Genomic DNA, 26,858 nt, shown 5'->3' on the forward strand with positions numbered 1-26,858 from the left:
AAACCCTTCCTAATGTAAATAAAACCGTCTAATAACACTGAGAATTCATGATAAGAATGCGTTCCAATGCTGAAGAGGTTAACATCACTGGTAATTAGTAAGAGTTGTGAGGATTTAGCACAGTACAGCACAGAACAGCACATCATAATCCACAGCAACGTAGCAAAGTGTAGTATCTTAGCAGAGCATTATTTCAGCATAGGTCATCAGCATAGCGTAGTCCCTCAGCATAGCATTGAATTAGTATAGCATTTCAGCATAGTTTCTCAACACAGTGTTATCTCAGTTATCTCAGCATTACAGTAGTAGCACAGCATAGCCACTCAGCATAACAGTTCACCATAATATATAACAGCAATAATTTCGCACAGCATAGCCTCTCAGCATATAAGCAGCCGTTCAGCATACAGACCCAACAGCATTTCAAGCACAGCATATTCATTTCGCACAGCCTGACAGCACAGAAGCATAAAAGCATAGATAGATAGATAGATAGATAGATAGATAGATAGATAGAGAGAGAGAGAGAGAGAGAGAGAGAGAGAGAGAGAGAGAGAGAGAGAGAGAGAGAGAGAGAGAGAGAGAGAGAGAGGTGATGTTGGATCAGTGGGCGAGAGGCAGGGAGGAATTCTAAAGTAAACATTGACAGATAAAACTACGTCAGGTCTCTCTCTCTCTCTCTCTCTCTCTCTCTCTCTCTCTCTCTCTCTCTCTCTCTCTCTCTCTCTCTCTGAATGCAGATCAGAAATGCAAAAGAGAGAAAGGAAGATAGAAAAAAAAGGAGAGAAAAGAACGAAAGACAAATAAGTGGATAGATAAGAAAAATACAGATAAGAGAGAGAGAGAGAGAGAGAGAGAGAGAGAGAGAGAGAGAGAGAGAGAGAGAGAGAGCACCTGGGTTAGCAGAAGGCGTTGTTTACTTAAGAATTGTTCGTCGTGTAGTCTTGCTTGCCAGTTGCATTTCCCCTCTGCAGGAATTAGACTGCGTTCGGTTAGCACAGTAATTAGCAGGGCGGTGGCTGTTATGCTGTTATGCTCTTATGCTGTTATGCTGTCAGTAGAATGAATATCAACAGCAGCAACACAGAATGGAATGATAAGCATGAGAAATGGGATGAAAAGTAGCGGTGGCTATTGTGCTGTCATGCTGTTATTGTTATGCTGTTATGCTGTTATGCTGTTATGCTTTCAGTAGAATGAATAACAACAGCAGCAACACAAAGAATGGAATGATAAGCGTGAGGAATGGGATGAGGAAGTGGTGGTGGCTGTTGTGCTGTCATGCTGTTATGCTGTTATGCTGTTATGCTTTCAGTAGAATGAATAACAACAGCAGCAACACACAGAATGGAATGATAAGCCTGAGAAATTGGATGAGAAAGTTGCGGTGGCTGTTGTGCTTTCATGCCGTTATGCTGTTAAGCTGTTATGCTGTTATGCTGTCACTGGAATGAATAGCAACAGTAGCACACAGAATGGAATGATGAAATGTGGTATATGGAATGAAAAAGAGTGATTATAGAATTGGAAATGAAAGAAATGGATATAAATGGAAGGAGAGTAATAGAAATAGAAATCATCGTATCTCTCTCTCTCTCTCTCTCTCTCTCTCTCTCTCTCTCTCTCTCTCTCTCTCTCTCTCTCTCTCTCTCTCTCTCTCTCTCTCTCTCTCTCTCTCTCTCTCTCTTCAGGTGTCTCTCCTTTTCTCTTTTTGCGTGTGTGTTTTATTTCCGAGTGTGGGCGCGTGGTGTGTTTTCCCTCTCCGTCTTCCTGGCAGTTCCTCCTTCTTCTTAATTGTCTACTCTGTCTCTCTCCTTTTCTTCCTTTTCTCTTCTGCAGCAAGTACGTCCTTCCTCCTTAATCGTGCTTGTTTTCATCGTCTCTCTCTCTCTCTCTCTCTCTCTCTCTCTCTCTCTCTCTCTCTCTCTCTCTCTCTGGAATTATCTTTTTCATCCTTTTTTCTCTTTCCCTTCCAGAATAGATGGCCATTTTACAATTTTACATGTCAGAGAGAGAGAGAGAGAGAGAGAGAGAGAGAGAGAGAGAGAGAGAGAGAGAGAGAGAGAGAGAGAGAGAGAGAGAGTGACTTTAGGGCATGAAGGGCTCCACTTGATTCGTAACCAATTAAAAAGTATCAAAGAAAAATATCATGTTTTTCTTTTCGCCCGCGGCCAGAAGGTTTTCGAGGCGTGGGTGAACTGATTTGTCTGGTGCCTTTTTGTTTTAGTGGCTGGGATGGAGGAAGAAGAAGAGGAGGAGGAGGAGGAGGAGGAGGAGGAGGAGGAAGCGGAAGAAGGATTGGGAAAGAATTAGTCTCGGAATGGAAATAATTTGAGTGGAAAAAAAAAAGGAGAAAAAGATCGGCAGAAAGAGGAGACGAAGAGGAAACAAGTGAAAAATAATAACAAAGGAAGAATATTGTTGAAAATAAGGAATAATGGATGATATATAGGAAAAGGTGAACTGTGCAGGAATTGCTGATAGAGACAAAAGGAGAAAAAGAAAAGAAGGAAGGGAGATAAGAAGAATAACGAGAAAGATAACCAAAATGACGAAGGAGATGAGGACGAAGATGAAAACGATGACCAGGAAATGGAGTTGGAGGAGGAGGAGGAGGAGGAGGAAGAGGAGGAGGAGGAGGAGGAACGATAAGGATGGTGGAGCAGAAAAGAAAAGAAGAAAGGAGGAAGATGAGAAGGACGCGAACGTGTTAGAGAAGGAGGAAAAAGAGTAATCTAGGAGAAGGAGGAGGAAGAGGAGGACGAGAAACGAATCTAATAGAGGAAGTAAATGGAAAAGGCAAGAGAAATTCACAGCAACACAAAGAATGAACAAACAACAGAACACTATGAGGGAGAGAGAGAGAGAAGACAGAGTTGGATAAAAAAAAAAGTAAGAAATGAGGAGAATGCCAAATACAAGAAACTGGAAAACAGGAGAGAAAAATAGAAGAAAAACTAAAAAAAATTTGCAGAAGAAGAAGAGAGGAGGAGGAATAGGAATAGAAGGAGAAGCAAGAAGAGAGAGAGAAAAAAGTAGGGAAAAATAGGAGGACGAGAACGAAAAGAAAAGAAAGGAGAGTAAGAAGAAAAAGGAGTGGAGAAATTGGAGACTGGGGACCATGAGCACAAGAAGGAAAATACAACAAGAAAAGGAAGAGGAAAAGAAAAAAAATATATAAAAATCGTGGACAAAACAAGTCTGCACATTCCAGCAGACTACGAAAGAAGCCACAACAATAATGGGACACAACGGACTGCGTGTGGGAGTATTGTTGCATCATTATTATCATTTTTACTCTCATTATCATCGGTGCAATACTTCTTGAAAGGCTGAGGCACCACGCAGACTGTGTGTTGAGCTGTCTTCACAAGTAATGGAGTGTGTGTGTGTGTGTGTGTGTGTGTGTGTAGGGTGAAGAAAAGGGATAAAGAAAAAGGGTTAAAGAAAGGATGAAGGAAAGGGGTGAAGAAAAGGATGAAAGAAAGGGATGAAGGAAAAAGGTGAAGGAAAGGCGTGAAGAAAGAGGTGAAGAAAAGTGGTGAAGGAAACGGGGGAGAGAGAGAGAGAGAGAGAGAGAGAGAGAGAGAGAGAGAGAGAGAGAGAGAGAGAGAGAGAGAGAGAGAGAGAGAGAGAGAGAGAGAGAGAGAGAGAGAGAGAGAGAGAGAGAGAGAGAGAGAGAGAGAGAGAGAGAGCCCCAAATAGAATGAACCTTTGTGGTAGGAATATTCAATGGCATTCAAATCCTGTATCAGAGTGAAGAAAGTGGTTTGCTAACTCTGAATGGAAACACAAATACTTCCATTTCCTTTTCTGAATGAAAGAAAATAATAAAAAAATAAATGCTGACTAGTGTTTGCATAATACCTGCCCGACCCAAAGAAGTATTACTCACAATCAATACTCTGTTTAATTGGTATGTGTATTCTTGATAAGCTTTGGTGGTGCACAGTCAGTTGTTGGTTCAGTACTGGAAACCCATGCAGTTCAATTCACCATACTCAACTCCTTTCAATATGCTTATTATTAGTTGTAGATGACTTACCGGGAACACAGTGCAGAGAGAGAGAGAGAGAGAGAGAGAGAGAGAGAGAGAGAGAGAGAGATCAGAGCGAAAGACATCGGTGGTCCGTATTCAGAAACGCTTTGATCTGTCACCACGACTATTTTCCAAGGCCACAGAGATGATTAGCGGGGTTTTCAAGAATGTTTCTTTAGTTAATAATGTAGAAATCTTGTCAATCTGCCTCTAGAACGGTAAAAACACCTTTAAAAACTCGTGTAAATTTAGATAAAGCCTTATGAAATGGATTAAGTGAAGCGCAGAACTGTTTGAAAATACGAGCCAGTGAGTCATCTACAACTACGAATAATTGTAACCATACCATGCTTCCCACATCCTCTCTCCGTCACTCTGCTTAATTGGTGTGACTTCTTTTGACAAGCCCCTCAGCAATCTAACTTTGGTGCTGTAGAGTTGTTGGCTGGGTACTTCAAGCCTATATATATTTCACCTCTTGGGCTTTCAGTATGTCGTCCACTTTCTCTCTCTCTCTCTCTCTCTCTCTCTCTCTCTCTCTCTCTCTCTCTCTCTCTCTCTCTCTCTCTCTCTCTCTCTCTCTCTCTCCCTTGTGATAAACCTTTAACTGTAACTTTAAAATCACACACTCAGTTGTTGGCTTGGTGTTTGATATTCTTTAATTATTCTTTCATTCTATATTTCATCCACATCCTCTGTATTCAAAAATTACATCTACATTTCCACACTCAACATTCATCACTTACCACTCACCACTCATAATCCACTCATCCCACATGCCTTCCACTTCTTCGCACTCTCCACACGCACTTTTTCACCCCCCCCACACCATTCCACGCCATCCAACCGTACTTGTAAAACCTTCCCACGTACACCTTCCACCCTCACAAACTTTTCATCGCCCCAGCATACATAAAAATTTCACCCTTTCGCTTCGTCAGCACATCACACATTGACACTGAAACTCTCCACCCTGAGCCCCCACGCAAATCAAACCACCAAAGAAACAGAACTGAAACACAACACAACTGCGCAAGCCACTCCCACCACCAGTCACCGAGGTTCGAAGAGAGGTCTGCCAGGTACACACGAGATCAATGATGTATCCCAGGAAAGAGAAGTTGGACGATGGAAATATTAGAGAAAGGACAAATGCAGAATGACGAACGAATATTAGTCGAATGGAAATGAAATAGAGTTGTTATAAGACTAGTTATTCATGTTATCACTCTTATTGTATTAGATTGTTCCTTTTCATATTCCTCCTCTGCCTGGTGTGTGTGTGTGTGTGTGTGTGTGTGTGTGTGTGTGTGTGTGTGTGTGTGTGTGAGGGTAAGTGAACGTGGAGGAAAGTAGGAAAATATTTTACAGTGATAATGACAACAACAGCAAACCATAAAGGAATGAACATCTGGAATGGATAAGTGGAATGGAAACAGCACTTTAGGATGATCAAAGGGGGCAAAGAGAGGACAGGGCGAGAGGAATGGTACCAGAGGGAATGGAGAGGCAAGCTGCTGTTTAACCTTTTCACTAGTGTGGTTGTCCTCTGTCAACGTTCAGAGCTCTGTGGAAACTATTTGCATCGACCTGAAAAAGGGGTTGATTTTGTCTTGTCTGGGCTGGAAATCTATTGGAGAAACTGTAGGAAAGAAAAAAAAAGGTCATAAAAGTTGGAGATGAATATGGGGAAAAATTGTCCAGCCAGTGAATGTATCAAGGCGAGAAATGGAACGATGGAGGTGCAGGAAAGAAACACACGCTCAAAGGAAGGACAATTTAAATAATTTACCAAGGAAAGAAGAAGCAATAGAAAATTTTTACAATACAATATGACCATTAAAGACCACAAAGGCGAGAGTTATAAAAATAGCAGGAATCATTAAGAGCGATGAGTGAGTGAGAAGTGAGAAAGCAAGGAGGGAAAAGACAGGAATAAAAACAGCACCAGGTCTGACGGGAGACAAAGACAGCGACAGCAAAATAGTGAGTCATGTGAAGAATATTCCTTGCAGAGTGTTGGAAAATGTGAAACTGAAACACTAAAGGAAATAAAGGAAGAGAAAGTGAGAGTGAACTAAGAAGCGATTCAAAGAGAAAATGAAAATGAGAAAAGAAATAATGGGATATTTTCTACAACACCCTTCATCCCAAGAAGAAGAAGAGGAAGAAGAAGAAGAAGAAGAAAGAAGAAGAAGTAGAAGTAGAAGAAGAAGAAAAAAAAGAAGAAGAGGAAGAAGGAGAAGAAAAGAAGAAAAAAAAAACCACACCACCACTAACAACAACAAACAACAACAATAGCAACCACTACCACTACCACCACCACTCAGACTACCAACCTTCTTTCACTTCCACAGACACTACGTTCAACGCTGGACCAGTCAAATTTTATCCTCCCATCCTCTTCCCTCGCGCCCTTCTGCAGTTCAGGTCGGCGTGCTCCCTGTAGAGGCGCGGGGCTCAGGTGGTGGTGCGTGGGCGAGGTTTAGGCGAGGCAGCGGCGCCCGAGTTTTTCGATAAGAGGTCAGGGACTCAGGGAATGGCTGTATAAAGAGCTCAAGGAGGACAAGGAGAGAAGTGGTGGTGGTGGTGGTGGAAAGGAAAAGAAAAAGGGCCCAAGAGACTGATAAAGCAACAGTGGATGGAGACTAAAGTGGCTGCTATCTGGGACTCTCTCTCTCTCTCTCTCTCTCTCTCTCTCTCTCTCTCTCTCTCTCTCTCTCTCTCTCTCTCTCTCTCTCTCTCTCTCTCTCTCTCTCTCTCTCTCTCTCTCTCTCTCTCTCTCTCTCTCTCTCTCTCTCTCTCTCAAATTTTAATTCGTTGTAGAATACATCCACTTCCCACTTTCACTCCCCTCTGTCCATCCATTTATCCACCTCTCTCTCTCTCTCTCTCTCTCTCTCTCTCTCTCTCTCTCTCTCTCTCTCTCTCTCTCTCTCTCTCGTGTCCTCTTCTTTAATTTTTACGTCAGATGTCAAAGGGAAATGTGTTTTTTTTATTTTTCCTCTTATTTGTTTATTTATTTACTTTTTTTCATGAGTTTCTAATCCGATTACTGATATATTTCACCAAGCGTTTTTCGTCCAAGTGACCAGTAATATATTGTGACACATTGGCGTGCAGGATATGTATGTGTTTTGTCCGCGTGTTGCCTTCCTTTTTCTGTTTACGTCAGAAGTAGTGCGGAATTGAGTTTGTGTGTGTGTGTGTGTGTGTGTGTGTGTGTGTGTGTGTGTGTGTGTGTGGTGTTAGAGAGAGAGAGAGAGAGAGAGAGAGAGAGAGAGAGAGAGAGAGAGAGAGAGAGAGAGAGAGAGAGAGAGAGAGAGACTATGCTAATGCAGAAAGAAACAAGTGCACACACACACACACACACACACACACACACACACACACACACACACACACACACACACACACACACACACACACACACACACACACACACACACATTTGGCAGTATTTTCATAACCCAATAATATTTCATGTCCACATCAGTGCCACATTGCAAATGCAGAAGCAGTTTCAGTATACACACAATTTTAAAACAAAATTTCACAGCATTATTTTCTCTCTTCTTTTTTCAGCAAGGTAAGCGTGTGTAGGTGAACGAGCGGACAGCCAGATGACCGTGGAGGGAGTAGGTGAGTTGCTATTCTAGAACATAAGAAAATAAGGAGACAGGAAATGATACTTGACCCACACAGGGCTATTAGTGAGAATGGTTGAAGGTAACATCTCCCGATACCACACCAACCACCCTCCTCCTAAAACTGCTCATCTCACCCATTCACTTTCTCTTCTCTCGTCATGCATCCGTCTCTTATCATGACCAGCCGTCTCTGTTTATCTTTTGAGTTGGTAATTTCATCGTTGTTTGGGTACGTGAAGCAAAGAAAAGACCAGCGACACAGAGTGAACGGCCCCTCAGCTGTCTAACACTTCATTTCATCTTGTGGCTTTGGTTTCAGCACTCACGTGTTCCTAGATGTAATCAGCTATGGATATTTACCCTTGATTGACCTCAGACCTCTTATAAAAGATAATTTGATACAAAATATGCCAGAATGATAGAAATAAGATCCAGGATGCTCAACATACACATAAGAGTGGTGGCTCTTGAAGGTAACGAGTCATCCTTCCGAGCGAATTAAATTATGATATATGAAAGCCGAGTTTTGCCGAGTCAAAGTGAAAAGGCTTCAGTTCAATATTTTGGCGCACTGCATGGAACACCCTACATATATTAAATAGAGGCTGATGGTGAGCCCTTGAGCGATCTTCTCCCAGCGGTTGAAAGAGGAGACAAAGAGGAGAGAGGATGGAGCTGCCTTCATGGAGTTAAAACAAATCAGTCCTAGCCTCACACCGCGGCCTCCACCAGTGTGCCGTTGCAGATGTCACTGGAAGGACACTCGACCCTGATGTTCCTCGTATTCCTGCCCACATGTGACCCAACCTCCTTCAGCCTCAAGCAGCTGCTGGATGAAATGTGTGGCCCAACAAGTGACAGGACAGACTGGCCCAAGCCTCTCAGGTTTAGCCTCTATTCAGCTGAGGAGGAAGCAAAGCGGCCTTCCAAGGAATGGCGGGAACTCTAAGGCTGGATCATCCCGTGGTGACGCTCCAGCCCCGCCGCTTGTAATCTTGGCACCACACAGCTGAGTCGTCTGACATGAACAAGCTGAGACATGCACAGCAGCAACATTCTGGCCGGGAAACACAACACAACAGAGCAACACTCAACATGGATGAATTGGAAAGTGTGCGTGGGTGTAAGTAGATGTGGATTGAGAGGACAGAAGGTAATGTTAATGGAATGAGGTGGTGGTACTGGTGGTGGTGGTGGTGGTGTGTGTGTGTGTGTGTGTGTGTGTGTGTGTGTGTGTGTGTGTGTGCGTGCGTGTGCGGGTATGTGTGTGAATGGATGGTGGAAGGAAGAGACGTAGCGGGTAATGGAGGACAGTAAGGTGTGTGTGTTTGTGGAGGGCAGTCAGCAGTTTTTGCCTGCACCACCACCACCACCACCACCACCACCACAAGTACTATGGAAGTCAACACCCACAAAATGAAAAGTAAACATGGATTCACGTTTTGGGAAGCAGGTGAAGAGGCCACCACCACCACCACCACCACCACCACCACCACCACCACCACCACCACCACCACCACCACCACCACTGCCAACACACACACACACACACATCTCTGCCAACACTCGTCCTCTCGCCCATATCACAATTAATACGGCCATATCCCCTACCCTTTCCCCCTTTAACACTGCCATCTCTCTCTTCTCACCCCACTACCTCGCCCATCTTCCCTAGCACCACCACCACCATCACTGCCCTAACACTGCCACCCCCATCACTACCACAGCTCTCTCTCTCTCTCTCTCTCTCTCTCTCTCTCTCTCTCTCTCTCTCTCTCTCTCTCTCTCTCTCTCTCTCTCTCTCTCTCTCTCTCTCTCTCTCTCTCTCTCTCTCTCTCTCTCTCTCTCTCTCTCTCTCTCTCTCTCTCTCTCTCTCTCTCGCGCTGCCTAGGAAAACTCAAACTTCGGTGCGGCCATCGCTTAATTTTTTTTTTCCCAGGAAGATTGTTTATTCCTGCATTATCTTGGGCGACCGCGCAGAGATTGAGAGCAAGGCTGCCGGCTGCTGGAGGATCACAGGAGAATGTGCGGAAAGACTGAGAGCGAAGTATAGAAGGAGAGGTGTAGGAGGAGAATAGAAAGAACAGTGGTGACGAGGATGAAAATCAAGTCCAGGGAAGAGTGGTGTTGTGTTGTGTGGGTGGTTGGTGTGCTCATCGCCCCTTCCGTTCCCAGTGGTGGTGGCACAGGGCGGCGTGCGGGTTATGGGGGTCTTTGTGCCGCGCCACACGCCCCTCGAGGCCGCCGCTGGGAGTGTAGGTGTGGGAATCCTTCATGGGAGTCCCCGGCGCAGCCCGCTTTGTGTGGGAATCCTGTAGTGGCTGGTGGAGGGCGGGAAGTCGTGTTAGGTGCAAGTGTTGTGGCTGAACAGGTGTTTTGGACGAGGTTCAGACAAGTGCCGTTGTCCTCAAGTGTCTTCAGGCGCCTTTTGACCTCATTGTGCAGACTTGTCACGGGTTTTAAGGAACTTGAAGTTTTAGCACAGAGGAGCCGCGGTGTGGCAGCTATGAGGCGAGTGGCCGGCCTGGGTCCACTCACCACCACTGGCTAAGGTCTGCCTCGCTGCCGGACATTCATCATTACGTCTATTATTGGCGGCGGGGCGAGGTTGAGTGCTCCTGGTAGCAGCACAGCGGCACCAGCTGCCTCACAGGGGGCGTGCAGTGCGGCATAGCTCGGCAGCTGCACGGTGTGTCTGTAGGCCAGGCCGGCTCTCATCTCCCGCCAGATGCATTAAAGTGCACTACGCATATTGAATTTCACACTGAAATGTAAGATTTGTGCTGCCACCGCCGTGGCATCTGCTGGTAAGTGTGGCGGCGCTGTGGTGTTGTGGCGCCTCAGCGGCAGCCACGTGTTTGCCTCCCGGCTTGCGAGTAGCGGCCCGCAGCGCCGCTCCTCTGCCTCGGTGACAACACCTAACTCACCCAAATTCAATAAGACCAACTTCCTCGACCTGCTGTAATTCTATTTCTCCAAGTTACTTCTGCATCACCATCAGGGGCGGGGCTTGGGGCTGCGGGGCCGTAAGGGGCCACCACGGGTTACTGCAGGCCAGGGCTTCGCCGTCCAGCCTCACGTTTCCATGGCGTGACCTGTGTCATCAGCTGCGTATTGATACAAGTTTGTCTTCCCTTCAAGTGGTGCTGATTCTCTTATGTCTTGCGATATTTGAGGGAACTGTTCTTGTGCCACTGTCTCAATTATTCATGTTTATCTTTTATACTTCCTTATCTTCGGAAAAATAATTATAGATATGCCCTCATGATTTCTATTATGCTGTATTGAAATAATAAAACTTAGGTAGATAAAATAGACAGATAGATAAATAAGAGAAGATAAACAGACAAGCAGAAAGAAGAAAAGAAATACTCATAAAACTTGCAATCCCTTATATTGCTCACTGTTCATATTTTTTCGTTTTTATTTCCTCAGCCATCCTTATTCACTTCTTTCTCTTCCTGTCCTGCTCTTTCTTCCTCCTTTATCTCGTCCCCTCCTTGCCTCTTCTTCTCTTTCTTTCTTTGTTTCTTCCCTTCCTGGTGTTGGCTCAAAGTTATCTTCCTCTTTCTCATTTTTCTTGTCCCCTCCAACCTTCCCTTCTCTTCTTTCCCTTTACGGCTCCTCCACCTTCCGTCCCCCACCTTCTACCCTCACCCTTCACGCCCTTCCCTCTCTTCCGGCAGCTGTGAGGGTCCAAGTTATAATTAGGCAGTTAATGGATCTAAAAATTTTCTTCGCTACCTATTTATTTTTTCCCCTCCAGCTTCTCAAAACCTATCAACTTGAATTAGGCCTAAGTGTCCTTAAGCTGTTTTCTTTCTACTTTTTTTTTTCCTTCATTCGTTCTTTGTCATCCTCTCCTTTATTTTCTCTCTCTAATTATCTTACTTAACTCTCTGCTTTTCTCACTCCTACTGACATTTCTTGCTTTTTTTCTTGTTTCTTGTTTTATATGCTTTTTTTTTTTTTTTAGCTCTATACTTACTCTACTTACTTTCCACTTTCTTTTACTTTTCACTTACTTTCACTTACTTTCTCAACTCTACCTCTTTCCTACTTTTCCTTATTTTCTGTTACTTTTCTTCCTTCGCTTCTTGATCCATTGACGTTTCATATTTTCTTCCTTTTTCTCTTAAGTCAGTCTCTCTCTCTCTCTCTCTCTCTCTCTCTCTCTCTCTCTCTCTCTCTCTCTCTCTCTCTCTCTCTCTCTCTCTCTCTCTCTCTCTCTCTCTCTCTCTCTCTCTCTCTCTCTCTCTCTCTCTTTATCCCTTAAATTTCTGTCGTCTATAAAAAAGGATGAAAGCATATACATACCAATTACCTTATTTATATCAACCTTTTATGGAAGCTCTGTTAGAGAGAGAGAGAGAGAGAGAGAGAGAGAGAGAGAGAGAGAGAGAGAGAGAGAGAGAGAGAGAGAGAGAGAGCAGAAGTAATGCACGCCGACAATAACAAAGGCAGAATCACGAGCTCATTTTAATATCGCTTTGCTCGTTCCCTCGCGCAGATTACGCCACCAAGCAGTATCCGAGAAGGCTTAGGCTCATTACAGAATTGAAAAAGAGTCCCTGGCCTGCCTTCGTCGCGGTCGTAATGTGGTGGGCGAGGCGGAATGAGGGGAAAGGCAGCGGGGCATCCACGGGAAAGGAAGAGAGGGAAACGTGGCAAGGATGAGAGGGGAACAAAGAAGTGGCAGGAGTGGGGAAGCAACAAGGAAGAACAGATAAGGGAGATATGAGTGGGTAGTGATTTTCTTAAGGGGAGTAAGTGAGAGCGGAATGTGGCAGGAGTGAAAGGGGGAACTTAGAGGAAAAGAGAAGGTGGACGTGCTAATGGTTTATGTTATGGGAAAGGGTAGAAATTCAAGGGAAATTTGTGGAGTTGAGGATAGGAGTGAAAGGGTAGCTTAATGGGAGAGGAGTGGAAAGGAGTCAGTCAGTAGTGTAAGGGTGAGAGTTAGAACGGAAAGGGTAGAAATGTTAAAGGGCAAAGGTGAGAGGAGAAATATGGAGGTAAAGGTAAGATTTGAAGGAAAGGTTAATGCGTAATGCGAATGATATAAGGGCAGGAGTGAGAAGGGAATATGGAAAGAAAAACACACACACACACACACACACACACACACACACACACACACACACACACACACACACACACACACACACACACAGACCAAAACACAAGAAAATAACTAAAAACAAGACACAGCAACGACAGCAAACCTAACACTGCTAACCATCCCCTGCCCACTAGAAAATATAAAAGAAAAATAAATAGTTCAGTGGTTGGAGAAAGGTCGCGTGAAAACTAAGAAAAAGAAAACCGAAGAGTAGTGTGTGTGTGTGTGTGTGTGTGGTAAAGATGTCTGTGCGTCTGTCCTCCTTGACCTGCCTGGAGGTGTGCAGTTTCTCGGGGGTACTGAGACGTGACGTGAAAATCTTCCTTCTGCTCACACTCCACGCGACATCTACGCTCAGCTGGGAGGCGCTCTGCTGAGGACTGCCCACCTGCCTGCCTGCTGGTGTTGCTCTTGTGTTGTGTGTTTGTGTGTGTGTGTGTGTGTGTGTGTGTGTGTGTGTGTGTGTGTGTGTGTGTGTGTGTGTGTGTTATCTTAAATCATGTCTACAATGCATATCCGTAATACAAAGTGGTCAATAAAACGAATCAGTCAATCAATCTTCCTCCTCCTCCTCCTCCTCCTCCTCCTCCTCCTCCTCCTCCTCCTCCTCCTTCTTCTTCTCTTATTACTATTAATGTCGCACGTCTCTCACTTCAGTCTACATAATAATTTATCACAAACACCTTCATTTCAATAGGTATCCTGCAGTTTGTTCCTCCTATTATGTTCGTGGCGCCCTCCTCCTCCGCCTCCTCATGTACTATCCTATAGATTTTTTTTTTTTTTATGCAGGAGGGAAACCAGCCAAGGGCAACAGAATATTAAAGAATACCGACTTGAAGTGCTGGTTCCCTTGAAGATTTAGCCAAAAATAAGGAACAAATGTCTTGATAGTTACCCAAATAGCATAGTAAGGTGTGTTGTCGTGTGAACTTCCTTTGTTTTCCTTTTTCTCCTCCTCCTCCTCCTCCTCCTCCTCCTCCTCCTCCTCCTCCTCCTCCTGCTTTTAAAATTTCGATCAGTATCCCCTACCTCACACACACACACACACACACACACACACACATGGGCCACTGTCGCTGCGCTGAGTGGACGGAAGTGCTGTGGCTTTTATTTCCGCGCCTCATTTTAGTGCCAAACTTGCCTTCTTTCGAGGGTCGTTCTGCGTCACTTTTATTACCGAGCTCAATGAATCGGAAGCAGGAGTGATTTGGTGGAGTGCTTACATTACGTGTGTGTGTGTGTGTGTGTGTGTGTGTGTGTGTGTGTGTGTGTGTGTGTTGGATCTGAAGGGAAAACTGAAGAGAGGTCTTTGGTAAGGGAAGGGAAAGGAGGGGCTTACAAATGGGAGATTGGAGGGAAGAACGTGTGAAAGGGAGGAAGGGAGGGAGGGATTAGAAAGCGGAATGGAGGGACTAGAGGAATATAGGGAAGGAAAAGATACACGTAGAGATGTATTGAATGAGGGAGGGAAGGGAAGAGAGCAGGAGGAAGAGTAGAGGAATAGAGGAGGTAAGGGAAAAGAGATAGAAGAGAGGGGAGGATAAAGGAAAGAAATATGGAAATAAGGAAAGGAAATAAGAAAAGCATGAAAAGATAGAGTGAAGAAAGAAGGAAAAAATATAATAGAGGTAAGAATAGAGGATGGAGGGAAACAGGAAATAAAAGATTAAAGGGAAAAATGGTGGGAAAGAAGAAGGAGAAGAAGGAATAAGGATAGAGGAAAGAAATGGAATAGAATACGAAAAGATGGAGGGAGGGAAGGATTGGAGGAAAGATTGTGGTTAGGCCTACCACAGCCTATATGAAAGGCAGGATTAGGATGGAGGGGACAAGTTTTGATTGGGCTCCTCGACTTGTCCTATATAAATGTGTGTGTGTGTGTGTGTGTGTGTGTGTGTGTGTGTGTGTGTGTGTGTGTGTGTGTGTGTGTGTTTGCTTATTTTCATCAGTCTGTTTGTCTTGAAATCTATACATTGGTGAGGTACACATTATCTCTCTCTCATTTTGCTCTTCCTTTTCCGTATCCGTGTTTTCTGTATACATATGTAGTTCTAAATGCATTCTTTTACTCTTCTCGTCCACTTCTTTTTTCAGCTTTTTTTTTCCTGTATACGTAACTTGTGATGTTTTGTGCATCCTGTGTTTGTTTTGCAGTGTTTTGTGTTGCTCCATGTATTTCGATGTGTGTTTCATTTTCCACGTGATTTTTATGCAGTATGTTGTATTTCATGTTGAGTTTTAGTGTAACGTTGACATGGTAGTGTTATGTTAGGTTTCACTGCATGTTTCCTTTGCATAGTTTTCTATTTTTCGTCGTGTATTTTTGTATGATGCTTAGACAGTTTTCTGCAATCTTATCCCACCAAAGCGACGTTCCAAACTTTATAACAACAACGAATTTAGTGGCGGCTCCTCGATATGCAAATTTATGGAGATGCTCATACTCTTTTTTTTCACGGTAACCTGATTGCACGTGGAGCAGCGGCGGCAGCAGCGGCAGCGTATTGTCTGTCCGTCACTCCGGAAAAGTTATAAGCTCCCGTGTAACTTTTCAGCATTAAGCAGTAATTGTATGCCCGCGCCGGTGTTAACTCTGCTAGATTAATGGATACGCGTGAGCAGGACTTTATACTGCTTTTACTGAAGTTTGGTTTAGAGAGAGTAAAGAAAGCTATTTACGTGGTGAGATAAGGTGGAGTAGTATTAACGTGAAAGTTTTTAATCGGACTTTTGTTTTCTTTCTTCTCGCCTCGCCTGCTGAGGAGAGCGACCCGGGGCACAGGAGAAGAATCGCAAAGAAGTTGGCCAATTTAGTTTCCGAGGTGTCTTGATACTTCTCTTCTGAAACACGTAAAGACGAAAGGAGCGGGAAAAATAAACAGGTTGAGAGTTCCTGAGTTTACCGGTAAGAGAGCAAATGCAGGAGTTGAATATAAATCAAGCGTGAAAAATGAAAATATTTGTTATAAGCTGTAACAAGGTAGCGCTTTGATGAAGGTTAACAGGTATGCACAGATATGCTTAGTGCAAATCCAACCCTTTGATTAGCAATGACAGCGTGATGACAGGACAGTCGGGGACGCCAACACCGCCCTGGCTCTTAGTGATCATTCGCTGCCTAATTGGTGACGTGCAGGACTCAGGTTTCCCTCCAGTGTCCTGTCAGCGTTCACTTCCTGCATGGCTATGACTGCTCATGGGTGACTTATCCTTCTCTCACATAGCTTTCTCCGACTCCATGTTGCTCCAGACATTACATTACAATATAGTACTTTTTACGTCATTTGAACAACCCATGCAAGGGTCTGTGAGAGCAAAAAGTTACAATGTAGACACGAAAAGGTTTAAACGACTCGATCACTCCTTTCCCTACTACAAACAGGAACAACAACAACCAACAACAAACCACCACCACTACAACCATCACCAGCACTACCACCACCATTACCAACAACCAGCAACAAGAAGAGGAAGTCAGTGTCGCCCACATTCACCGGGGAAGTGCCAAGAAGATGTCTGGCTGCATTGGCACGGGACACGCTGCTACTGGATGCAAATCAACTTTACTCTAAGATGAGATTAAGATCATGAGCGAACCTTGTTACCTGTTACCTCGGCCGCCCTTCCTTCTCCTTAGCGGCCCCGAGGAGAGAGAGAGAGAGAGAGAGAGAGAGAGAGAGAGAGAGAGAGAGAGAGAGAGAGAGGCAGGAGGTGGATGTGGAAAAGGAAAGAAGGAGGGAAAAAATAAAAGGAGAGAAGCAAAGAGGAGCAGGAGTACGAAGAATAGGTGGTGGTGGTGGTGGTGGACTGAAGAGGCGAAAGAAAAGGAAAAAAATGAATAGGGAAGAAAAGTTTATGAGGAAGAAAGAAGAAAATAGAATGCAAGTACAAGAAGGAGAGATGAAAGCAGAGAAAATAAAGAAAAAGTGGCAAAGAAAATAAGAATGGAAAATAGAATAATGGAATAAAAAGGAATGATGAAACAAGAGGAAAAGAAAAGCAGACGAAAAAGGAGAAAAGAACAAAAGAAAAGAAAGGAGGGAAGAGCAAGAGCAGAGTGCATTATAAGGAACAGAAGGAAAGGAGAAAAAAAAATTGAAAGGAACACGATAATGATGAAAGAGAATAGGAATGAGGAGGAAGACGAAATAGAAGAAAAAGCAAAAGGAGGAAGAGGAAAAGAAGTAGGTTGAGATGAAATACTACCAAGGAAAGAGATGAAAATTATGCCGATAGTAGTAGTAGTAGTAGTAGTAGTAGTAGTAGTAGTAATAGTAGTAGTAGTAGTAGTAGTAGTAGTAGTAGTAGTAGTAGTAGTAATAGTAGTAGCAGTAGTAGCAGTAATAGTAGCAGTTGTGGTGGTATTACTGTAAGTGTATTAGAATTTATAGAAGTGTAAATAGTTATGATAGAAAAAAAAGCAACAGAAACAGGAGTAGTAGTAATATTAGTAATAGTAGAAATGGAACAGGAATGATAGTATTAGCAGTAGAAGTACCAGGAATAGCAGGAGACTAAGTAAAAGTGGTAGTAACAGAAACAGCAGTAATAATAGGAGGAAGCGGAGGAGGAGAATTAGAACGTGGAAGAGGATAAGAGGAGGGCGAGGGAAAGTTCTTTGAATTTTACGTTCTTATTCTGGGAAATTTCCATTAATGAGGAAGCGTGAATGCCAGACTGCTGCTGCTGCCTGATTTCACTCTGCCTTTTGAGTGTGTGTGTGTGTGTGTGTGTGTGTGTGTGTGTGTGTGTGTGTGTGTGTGTGTGTGGTTTGTTTCATGTAGATATACACACACATAGATAATTTTACTTAGTTAACCCCTTCAGTACCATGATGTGTATCCATATTCATTCTGCTTATTATATGGTGATTTTATACAGCTTCAGAAACTCATGTGGGGACTGAAATGATAAAGACTGTGGTCATTAATCTTCTGACCTCCATAGACCCTTCCTAATGTCAATAAAATGGTCTAATTGTGGAAAAATCTCAAGGTAAAGAATATATCCCAATATTGAAGGGGTTAAGAGAAAACTATGTATACGTATATATTAGTATGCATGTACGTATGTATATGCAAACGTACCAGGTCATCTCATCAAATTTCCGGAGGCTTAAGGCTGAGGAGGGGCAGGTGGGTCGGGTGTGTGTGAGGTGGTGGGGGGGAGTGTGGGAATAGGCCGTTTACTTCAGTCCATGAATCATTAGGGTTGTAACGGCGGCAATGGCGATTAATATATGTTGGACGTAATGCCACTTTCCGATCCAATGGCAATACACTATTATTATCGTGGAGGCTTCGGTCCTAAACACAATTAACCCTGAAAACGTTCGGGTTCATTAGTCGCGCAGGTAACGATCCCAGGTGTGTGAGCCGCGGGTAATCACACGGCGCAGGTGAAAGGGGGAAGAGAAGTACGTAAAGGGTAGGCACTCTATAGCTGCTGTGCAGACTAATACAAGGTTCATTGGCTACAGGAACATGGATGGAATATTTAAGTCGACACTCGCGCAAAGATTGGAGATATTTTGTGCTAATTAGTGAAAGATATTTGGTGAAGAAAAAGAAAGGTTTGTGCTACAGCCACTATTACTACTGCTACCACTACTACTACTACTACTACTACTACACCTTGCAAAAAAGAGAGGACATCCCGGCCCTCACCAGACCAGCCAGCACTCCACCTAACGCTTTGCCTGGTCGATATCACCTCACTTCCGCCTCACCCGCTACTCCCAATGGCACGCTCAACCTTCGTCAGCAGTAGTAAAGGGCAGACTGGTGGAGAACACACACACACACACACACACACACACACACACACACACACACACACACACACACACACACACACACACACACACACACACCACAGTGTCAATTAGTGTTCATGAAGGTTTCAGAAGTACATTACACTCAATGAAGCTCGTGATGTAATGAGAAATAAGTACCTACGTGTGTGTGTGTGTGTGTGTGTGTGTGTGTGTGTGTGTGTGTGTGTGTGTGTGTGTGTGTGTGTGTGTGTGTGTGTGTGTGTGTGTGTGTGTGTGTGTGTGTGTGATGAAGTTTGAGGCGTAAAACTCTAAGACTTTATCAGTGAATTTTTTTTAACCTATCCTCTCTAGCGACTGTAAAATGTGTCAGAATACAAATGCTGATTCTCCGTAACGACTCTAAAATGCCTTAATATACATAGTCTAAGGAGAGAGAGAGAGAGAGAGAGAGAGAGAGAGAGAGAGAGAGAGAGAGAGAGAGAGAGAGAGAGAGAGAGAGAGAGAGAGAGAGAGAGAGAGAGACAGACAGACAGCAGACAGACTAGCTTTGAAATGTAAATGGATTTTCTCCTTAATATTTAGATTAATTCTGCAACTACACAATATTTAGTAAAGTATGTTCGTCCAATACAACACGGAGAAGCCACTTCCGCTCTCCAGCATATTGAGGCACGGCTCATGTGGAGGCCGCGTGTACCTCTATCAAGGTACCGTATATGAAAACCGCTAATATTAGAAAAATCGCTTATCAGCAAATCTCGCACAGCAAGGCTGCAGCGAAATGAAAACGAGGCTTCTTTGATGACAAGCTTGTACCTTGTAGTGACAGTTTCAATTTCGTCTTCACATGTTACAGTTTCCCCCCACCCCTCCTCTGGTCCTCCCTGTGCTGCCCACGCGCTGCCTCGCCGGCAGTGGCGCAGTGGTGGGATACCTGGAGGTATTTTGAAGCCCACCACTGAATGATTTCATGATGCTGGACACCGCTGCCGCTTCTACTGCTCCTGCTTTTGCTGCTGTTGCTGCTGCTTCTGGCTATTGAACGGTCTCTTAAATCCCACACGCCGCCTATGTGCTCTTGACATTTATTTATTTACAATTCTGACTTTACTTCCGCTTCTCATTCTCACTATTAAATCCTGCCAGTATTCCAATTGTTGCGTGATGACTGTGGTGTGCTACTCACCCCGCTCACTTTGAATGATCCTATTATGCTATTAAGTTATGGTCGTGTCAGTCAGTGACACTGGAGTGTTCATAAAAAGTTCCACGGTGTGTGGTCTGGTATCCACCAGATATGTTGCAATCTGTCTGTGTGTACCTGTCTGTCAGTTTATCTTTCTCCATACTTGTGTTCTTTTTCCATTTACCTGCCCTATCCAAATGCTAAAGTGTGCTACGGCTCAGTTTTGACGCATACATTGAATCATGCCATGACTTATCCTCCAGCTCTGTTCTAAACATTAAGTTCCATAGCAGGAGCTGCCCAAGGAGTTGTGAGTGAGTGCTGCAATGCACCGTTAGCACAGCTGTCACGGCCTTCTTGGGGATCCTGCTGTAATATAGACACGATCCATTCACACGCAAAACTCTGACTTACAAACCACACACACACACACACACACACACACACACACACACACACACACACACACACACACACACACACACACACACACACACACACACACACACACACACACACACACACACACACACACACACACACACACCGTCAGTAATGCTAGTGTATGTGTGGGGTGTGTTATTGCTTCATCTTAATTACTACGTGTGGATATATGTATAATTAATTCAGAGAGAGAGAGAGAGAGAGAGAGAGAGAGAGAGAGAGAGAGAGAGAGAGAGAGAGAGAGAGAGAGAGCCAACCAACCTGGTGTGGGTGGACTTGCAGTTGTTATTGCAGATGACCTAAAATAAAAATACTATGTGGTTGAACGAGATGGGAACAGGACAGGTGTGTGTGTGTGTGTGTGTGTGTGTGTGTGTGTGTGTGTGTGTGTGTGTGTGTGGGACGAGGTAAGGGGAAACGATAGAAAACACGAAGCCATTCACTGAAAAATATGGTGCTGTGAAAGGAAAAGATATTGTTCGATATAAACCATGATTTTTTTTGTGTATCAGAGAGAGAGAGAGAGAGAGAGAGAGAGAGAGAGAGAGAGAGAGAGAGAGAGAGAGACTTGTTTCTTTATTTCATTTGCCTCTGATTAATTCAAGTCTCTTATAGTTCTCCCACGTGGCTCATGTCATCACCTCACGCAGCCAATCCTGTCATAGTTTAGGGAATAATGGCGATAAGGAAAAAAACAACAACAGAAGCAGAGGTGAGACTATATACCATCTAAATAAATGCTGGGCTGGTATTTGGTCGGTTTCATATAAATTCTTAAGCTTCAATGACTCTCTCTTTCTCTCTCTCTCTCTCTCTCTCTCTCTCTCTCTCTCTCTCTCTCTCTCTCTCTCTCTCTCCATCTATCCATCTCACTGAAGCCGGATAGAAAGTCAGTATTTCCGGAATTTTATATAACAGTAAGTCTAAAATGTACACACACACACACACACACACACACACACACACACACACACACACACACACACACACACACACACACACACACACACATTTACACACCTACACACTCAGGTGGCCGCTTCCTGTTGTCTTAAGTGCATGTGTGTGTGTGTGTGTGTGTGTGTGTGTGTGTGTAATTCACCTCGGTCGTCTGCTGGTCACCCAGCCAGTCTTCCCCATTACGGAGCGAGCTCATAGACCGATCTTCAGGTAGACCATATCACACACAACACACACCGGGAAAGCGAGGCCACAATCCCTCATGTTACATCCCGTACCTATTTACTGCTAGGTGAACAGGGGCCACACATTAAGAGACTTGCCCATTTGCCTCGCCGCGCCGGGACTCGAACCCGGCCCTCTCGATTGTGAGTCGAGCGTGTGTGTGTGTGTGTGTGTGTGTGTGTGTGTGTGTGTGTGTGTGTGTGTGTGTGTGTGTGTGCGCGCAAGTGAGTGACAAGATGAAGGTCAATTTAACTCTCTCTCTCTCTCTCTCTCAGCTTCCATTCTTGCTACCTCTGCTTTTTCTCTCTTCGTTCTCCCTTTCGTTTCTTGCTCTCATCTCCATTCCTTTTCCTTCTTAGTAATTTGTCTTTTCCCCTCGTCTGGTAATTAATGTCATTCTAAAACATTATTCTTACCTTCTTTGTTCCATTTGTCTCCTATCTCCTTCCTTCTTTCCTTTTTTTTCTTACTTTCTTGCTTCCTTCCTTCCCTCCCTTACTCCTTCCTTCCTTGATTCCTTTTATTCCTTCCTTCGTTCCTTCTTTTTGATTTTTTTTTTACCTTCGCTGGAAAACACACACACACACACACACACACACGGCCCGGTAGCTCAGTGGTTAGAGCGCTGGCTTCGCAAGCCAGAGGACCGGGGTTCGATTCCCTGGCCGGGTGGAGATATTTGGGTGTGTCTCCTTTCACGTGTAGGCCCTGTTCACCTAGCAGTGAGTAGGTACGGGATGTAAATCGAGGAGTTGTGACCTTGTTGTCCCGTTGTGTGGTGTGTGCCTGGTCTCAGACCTATCCCAAGATCGGAAATAATGAGCTCAGCTCGTTCCGTAGGGTAACGTCTGGCTGTCTCGTCATAGACTGCAGCAGATCAAACAGTGAATTACACACACACACATGGTGCAGGTCAATTGGTCCCCAAGCGATTGGTACTCAGGTCATCTGGTCCACAAGTCAATTGTGACACTAGACAGTTGACACCCAAGACAACTGGTCCCCCAAACCAATTGAGACTGAAGACAATTGGGCCCCAAACTTACTGAGTACCTTTCTTCATTCTCGCTCAGTGAGTCAGTGTACTTGCGTGTATTTACATACCCAAAGCGTATGTGAGAGAGAGAGAGAGAGAGAGAGAGAGAGAGAGAGAGAGAGAGAGAGAGAGAGAGAGAGAGAGAGAGATCCAGGACAACTGGTCCCCAAACCAATTGAGACTGAAGACAGTTGGGGACCAATTGTCTTGTCTCAATTAGTTTGGGGACCAGTTATCTTGGGTGTCAACTGTCTTGGGTCTCAACTGACTTGGTGATCAACTGTCTAGGGTCACAATTGACTAGTGGACCAGATGACCTGAGTACCAATCGCTTGGGGACCAATTGACTGTAACCCACCCCCCACACACACAGAGAGAGAGAGAGAGAGAGAGAGAGAGAGAGAGAGAGAGAGTGTGTGTGTGTGTGTTTGCTTGCTTGCTAGCTATTTCCTGCTTCAGTAGTTTTTACCAGACCTCTGTGTGTGAGTGAGTGAGTGTGTGTGTGTGTGTGTGTGTGTGTGTGTGTGTGTGTGTGTGTGTGTGTGTGTGTGTGTGTGTATGCGTGTGTGTGTGTATGCGTGTGTGTGTGTGTGTTTTTGTCATGCAGTTCGTCTTTCACTGGATTCCCTCACTCACCGTTCTGACTCCCCTTCATGCCCATTTCGCCCCGCATCGCCGCTCTTCGTTTTCCCTTCACAGCTACCATTTTCAGGGCGAGTGGGCGAGAAACAGAGTCGGGCAGTGAAGTGTTTTGGTTTTGTTCTTACAGTCTCGCCACGGAAACACGGACATGGCGGCTATTAGGAAGATATGCGTGTGCTTGGAAGATGAAAAGTAGTATTTTTATCTCCATGTTATTGTTTCTCTTTCCTTTCAGTGTCTTATATTTATTTTTCCTAATCTTCGTTCTTTTTCTTATTCTTTATTTTTTTGTCACTGTCATTGTTATCTCCATTTCTCTCGGTTTGTCTTTTTTTATCCTCTCCTTTTTCCTCCCACCTTCACCTTTTCTCAAGTCCTCTTCTTAACTCTTCACAAAAACTGACTCATACCATTTTGTCGCTTCTCTGCCTCTCTCCTTGCATTCATCCACCCTTCTTATTATCCCTTCCCTTTCTCTTCTCTCCTTTCTTCATCGTTACCTCTTCCCTCCAGTTTATAATATCTTCCCTCCTTTTCTTCATGCCTTCTTTTCACTCCTTCCAGCATTTTCCTCTTTTCCTTAGCGTTTTTTCCTCTCCCTTCCCTCCTTACCTCTTTCTCGACACCGCCATCAACTCTGCACCACGTTCGCCTCTTAAAAAAAGAAGAGAAAACCCGGAGGAAAACACAACCCTTGGAGGAAAAAAGAAAAAAGTAAAATCCTCTGTATCTTCATCTCTTCTACCTCCTCGTTCTTTTCCTCCCACTCCTCCACGTCACTGGGGAGGAAAGCTCAGCAGGAATGGGAAGGGAGAGGATGGGAGGAAAGTAGAGGAATGGGGAAGTAGGAATGGAGGGAAGGAAAAGGAGGAAGAGGAGAGAGATTGGAAAGAAGAGGAGAGGAGAGATAAAAGAAAGGAAAAAGAAAGGGAAAGCAGCAATACAGGCATGTCCTCCATTGCTGAGATATTGACAATGTGAGACGAAAGTGCTGAGGTGAAGCCTTGGTGTGAAGGAGACCGCTGCTGCTGATGACGATGTTTATGTTGCGGTGCTGTGTATTGAGTGCTATATGCTGTCGAGTGTAGCTTGTGACATACGTGTGTTTGCTGTGTTATCGTGCTTGTTTTGTTTGCTGTGTTGCATTTTTTTTTTTGTGAAAGAGGGAAGCCAGCCAAGGGTAACAAAAAGTATAACAAAAAAGGCAAACTTGATTGTCAGTGACCCTGGAAGGTTAGGAGAGTTAGCCAAAAGTCAAGGACAAATGTATTGAAACCTCCCTCTTAAAAGAAGTCAAGTCGTAGGAAGATGGAAATACAAAAGCAGTCAGGGAGTTCCAGAGTTCACTAGAGACAGGTGAGAATGATCGAGAGTTAGGAATGATTGAAAGTACTGGTTAATTAACTCTTGCATTAGGGAGTAGGACAGAATAGAGGTGAGAGAAAGAAAAAGCCTTGTGCTGTGTTGCGCATGGGTTAATAGACACTAGTATATTTGTATACGTGTTTGTGTCGAAGAAAAGTGAAGCACGACGTGTTAGTATGTGTGGCCAAGTGAAATCTGCCCTAGCGAGTTAAGGTACGTACATTGAGAGCCAAGTAAGTGGTGTGTGCGTTACTGAGCTGTCATAATCGCAATTGTTGGTGTTTGCTAGGTGTCATATGCATAATCGCAATTGTTGGTGTTTGCTATGTGTGTGCTGTAGTGAGATGTGTTGTGTTATGTTTTGTTGTCATGGCGTTAAAGAAGAGCAGGAACAGGGGAATAAGGAAAACGACGATAGGAGAGGTGAGAGATGGAGGGTAAGATGAAGGAGAAGGAAGAAAGGAAAAACGACGACAAGAAAAAGGTAACATGAAGAGGACGAAGAAAACAACAGGAAGTGGAGTTAATTGAAGAGAAGGAGTAGGAGGTGGAGGAAGAGGAAGAGGAAGAATTGTCCGTGGCGTTCGTTCGTTCGTTCCTCTCGATTGGACGCGGCGGTGATGGTATTAAAGGGACAGAACGTGACATGTCTGAGAGAGAGAGAGAGAGAGAGAGAGAGCGTGTATGTTGCTGAGGCTGACAGAGATCGAAGGGAACGCTGGTCCGAGACTATGAACGGAGGGTAATGGGAGGGAAGAAGAGGAAGAGGAGGAGGAGGAGCAGGAAGAAGAGGAGGAGAAAGAAAGAGAAGGAATATTAAGAAGAGTAGGAGGAGGAAGAAGAATGGCAGAGATAAAGGAGTAAGAAGAAAAGGATAATATTGATGAAAGAAGGAGAAAGAAACGAAGAGAAGAAATGAGATGAGAAGGAATAAAAGGTAAAAAAAAAAGAGGATCAAAAGAATATAGTTTGCACAGAAACAATACACAAATGAAGGCAGTAAAAGAAATATTAGTGAATAGAATAAGGAGTATTAGTTCCGTGCATTACTTGCTCTTCCTCTTCCGGCGTGGAAAACAACATACCATAGTGCGATATATCATTAAATGTGACAAGGTGACTAAACCCTCCACTGCCTCTCATCACATCTTCCCAACACACCCACACTCAAGCACTTACACTCTCACAAACTCACGCAAACATCCACGCCACACTCACGCACACACTCACGCCCACACCTTGTCACCACTCCGCCTCACCTGAACATCTTGTCAACTCCAGGGTCGTCAAGAAAGTGTCCTGAAACTGAAACATCGTAAAATTGAAACGCAGTGAAGTAAAATGAATTTGTATTATGTTAGTCGTGTGCGTGGTGTGTACGTTCACCGGTTAAATGAGTAAGATTGGCATCGGGGAGCCGGTGAACAACAAAAAAAAAAAAAACTGGTTCAACTGGTGAGGATATGCAAAGGGGCACTTAAGCTATTTAATAACCCAATAACAAAACATGAAACACATACACAGATATAACACAAATTAATATAACCCTAAAGAACCCAACTTAATACCTAACAATAATACTAATCCTATATGGAGGCAATGTGGAAAAACGGGATGAGGTAAAGTGATACTTATGAGGTGTCGCAGTGGTGAAGTGCTGGACGATGTGGATCCCATGGTATTCCAAGAGGCGTTGTGTTTACTGGTTGAGGACTTGACATCAACTGACTTCCAAAAATCAGGGAGCTCGCTTAACACTTCCGCTTGAGTCGAATGGGGCCGCGTGAATCCTACTTCGGGACAGGAGACGTGACGTGGAGGGGAGGCGGAGAGGTGGCGAACGAGGTAGCAAGCGGAGGTGGTGATGGTAGAGGAGTATGTTACGGACGGGCCTTAACATTTCCTACCCCCCCCTCCAAGACCTCCGTTATGGTCACATGAAGGTGGTGAGACGGGAGATCTTGATAAGGTGTTGTCCACCCCTTGATATGGTGGACTTCCAAGTTGAAGGGTTGAATTAACAAGGCGTCGAGTTAACCAAATATGCGTTGGTTTCGGTTCTTCATGGCGTGAAGGAAAGCCAAAGAGTTGTGATCGTTGAAGACCTCCTTAGCTAGAGGGGATGAAGGTAGCACTCAAAACCGCTGGAGCGCCAGAGCCTCCTTCTCTGGTGTATCTTCAGCTTGGCAGAGTGATAGGCGATGGGATGGAGGATGCCGCTTGTGGGGTCCGCTTGTAGGAGGACAGCACCCATTCCAACTCCACTCGCGTCCACTAGTTGATGGAAAGGGCGGGAGTGATCTGGCGTCCAGACCACTGGCTCCGAGGAGAGGAACGCCTTAAGATGTTGGATGGCTTGGTTGCTGGTCAGGGTCCAGTGGAAGGGGACGGAAGTGCTGATAAGGTCCGC

At 44.5% G+C, this 26,858-nt stretch overlaps 1 protein-coding gene and 1 non-coding gene across 2 annotated transcripts in view; both read left to right on the forward strand.

Annotated features, from left to right (window-relative positions):
- LOC123505399 (protein draper-like) overlaps nucleotides 1-26,858 on the forward strand; it is a 551,274-nt gene that overhangs the window by 84,039 nt on the left and 440,377 nt on the right. Inside the window, exon 2 of the mRNA XM_045256624.1 lies at nucleotides 7,625-7,628. The gene's annotated coding sequence lies outside the window, so the exon portion shown is untranslated. The remainder of the gene's footprint in view (nucleotides 1-7,624; nucleotides 7,629-26,858) is intronic.
- Nucleotides 22,005-22,078, forward strand: Trnaa-cgc. The gene has a single exon. It is a non-coding gene; the product is annotated as a tRNA-Ala (tRNA).

This window comes from Portunus trituberculatus, chromosome 18 (assembly GCF_017591435.1).
Source record: "Portunus trituberculatus isolate SZX2019 chromosome 18, ASM1759143v1, whole genome shotgun sequence".
NCBI lineage: Eukaryota > Metazoa > Arthropoda > Malacostraca > Decapoda > Portunidae > Portunus > Portunus trituberculatus.